Source organism: Limulus polyphemus, unplaced genomic scaffold (genome assembly GCF_000517525.1).
Source record: "Limulus polyphemus unplaced genomic scaffold, Limulus_polyphemus-2.1.2 Scaffold6915, whole genome shotgun sequence".
NCBI lineage: Eukaryota > Metazoa > Arthropoda > Merostomata > Xiphosura > Limulidae > Limulus > Limulus polyphemus.
This window is the reverse complement of record NW_013672525.1, coordinates 9,805-12,116: the sequence shown is the minus strand read 5'-3', so window position 1 is coordinate 12,116 and position 2,312 is coordinate 9,805. Positions and strand designations below refer to the sequence as shown.

The window sequence follows — 2,312 nt, the reverse complement described above, 5'->3', positions numbered from 1 at the left end:
CATGCGAAAAGTAGTGTTCCTGTGGAAATCACATGCTGATCATCTTCCAAACTGCCGTTATATCCTTTCCCCATATTTGCTGCATGCGAAAAGTAGTGTTCCTGTGGAAATCACATGCTGACCACCGATTCCAAACTGCCGTTATATCCTTTCCCCATATTTGCTGCATGCGAAAAGTAGTGTTCCTGTGGAAATCACATGCTGATCACCGATTCCAAACTGCCGTTATATCCTTTCCCCATATTTGCTGCATGCGAAGAGTAGTGTTCCTGTGGAAATCACATGCTGATCACCGACATCGTTGGCTGAGATGTCTCAGATTTGTACCATGCTTTACTGTAGATATTGTGCTTTGACTATGAAACTGTTCTCTCTCCGCGGTCTTACAAATTCTCGTCGATTATTGCTGAAAATTCCAACTTGAATTCACTTCTAAAGAGCACACGTCTCCAGCTTTGTTCAGTTTCACTGCTTGTGATCCCAATTCAACCTCTTGGTTTAGTTACCTCTTTCCAGTAGCGATTTTCGAGCAGCTACAGGTCCACTGAGACCTCATTTTATCACATCTCTATTTATATCAAGATAGTTGACGAGATCTGTAGCCGATTGTCGTCTATCCCGTAAAGAAAGTACCTTGAGATACATAACACCAGCTTCAAAAATGTTCGGTTTCCTACCTCGACCACTTCTATTATCAACAGTACCAGTTTTAGGTAGCCTCTTCAGAGTCTTTCATACAGTTCTCACTGACACATGGAGTCTTGGGGTACATTTTCGCATGGGGGTATCTTGAACAGCCAAAACTTTGATTTATTCACGCTTTTATGCAGTATTTCAGCCCTGGGAGTCATGATGGCTTCACACTACTACTACTACGGACATAGTGTGACTGCCTGTACTTTTATAGGGTATGGTACTTTCTAATTGGCTGGATGACAACGACTTACAGTGTAAACTGTCAACGCGTGACTGTACTCTGGTGTGTGTATTTTCACACGACAATGGGTAGCATTCACGTAGTAATTGCATTTGATGTCCTTTTTCCTCGACATTTTCTTACGTATTTCCAATCCTGCTTAAAATTCAGGTAAATGATTCAAAAAATACCTTTAAGAATCTTAAGCTAAAACCAGATAAAATAATCAATGATTAGAACAATCTACGAGCAACTGTGTTATGCATGTCATTATCTGGAACAACTGTTTGTTTGTTTTGAATTTCGCGCAAAGCTACACGAGGGCTATCTGCGCTAGCCGTCCCTAATTTAGCAGTGTAAGACTACTAAAGGGAAGGCAGCTAGTCATTACCACCCACTGCCAACTCTTGGGCTACTCTTTTACCAACGAATAGTGGGATTGACCGTCACATTATAACGCCCTAACGGCTGAAAGGTAGATAATATTTGGTGGGACGGGTATTCGAACTCGCGACCCTCAGATTGCGAGTCGAACGCCCTAACCACCTGACCATGCCGGGCCCATCTGGGACAAAATAAAGCTTGCTGGACGTATCAGTTATTATGGTTTATAATATTTTGTGCTGGCAAAGCGTGATCTATCGATCGGTTGTTTGTGATGTAATGTCACGCAATATATCAGTCAGAGAAGTTAACTTGACGTTTCGTTTTGGTTCTAATACCAATAATCAACAGAGGAATATTAAAGTAACTTAAAATGAAGAAATGTATTTAAAATCAAGGCTCACGCAACGTCTAAATAATCACTGATTTATAAAATAAACTGTCCTAATTTCAGTAAAAGGAAAAACTAAAATCAGGTCTCACACTAAGTGTAAAGAACCTCAGGTTAAGAACATAAATATCACAAAAGGTCATAGGACAAAGTTTCTAATACGTATGACAACAATAACCAACATACATAGAGCGAAACTAAAAAAATCATCCTGGCCATAAGTATGGCTAATTAACTGTTATTTGCAGAAACTTGTAAGATTATACATTTATTATCTTATATTTCTGTTCAGTTAGTATTAATAGTAATCTTTTGTGCTGTTTGTTTCTATATTTTTTTACGAGCACTGACAAACATGGAAGCCTCCACAACTAAAGCACGTGGGATGACTGTTCTTTGCATATGTCAGTAGTACAATAATCACCATCATCTGCCTGTGTAGAGTAGAACAAATAGACATCTCTTGGGAAAACACTCTGATAACACAGAAACTTATATGTGACCATGCACGTAGATTACTGACACAGATATTATTTATTTTATACAAGTCTGTTTGTTTGTAATCAAGCACAAAGCTACACAATGGGCTATCTGTGCTCTGCCCACACCGGGTATCGAAAC

The 2,312-nt window shown here is 39.4% G+C and overlaps 1 protein-coding gene across 1 annotated transcript in view; it reads right to left on the bottom strand.

The window, feature by feature from the left end:
• Positions 1-2,312, bottom strand: part of LOC106474177 (transcription factor collier-like) — a 27,455-nt gene that overhangs the window by 19,554 nt on the left and 5,589 nt on the right. The window lies entirely within an intron of this gene.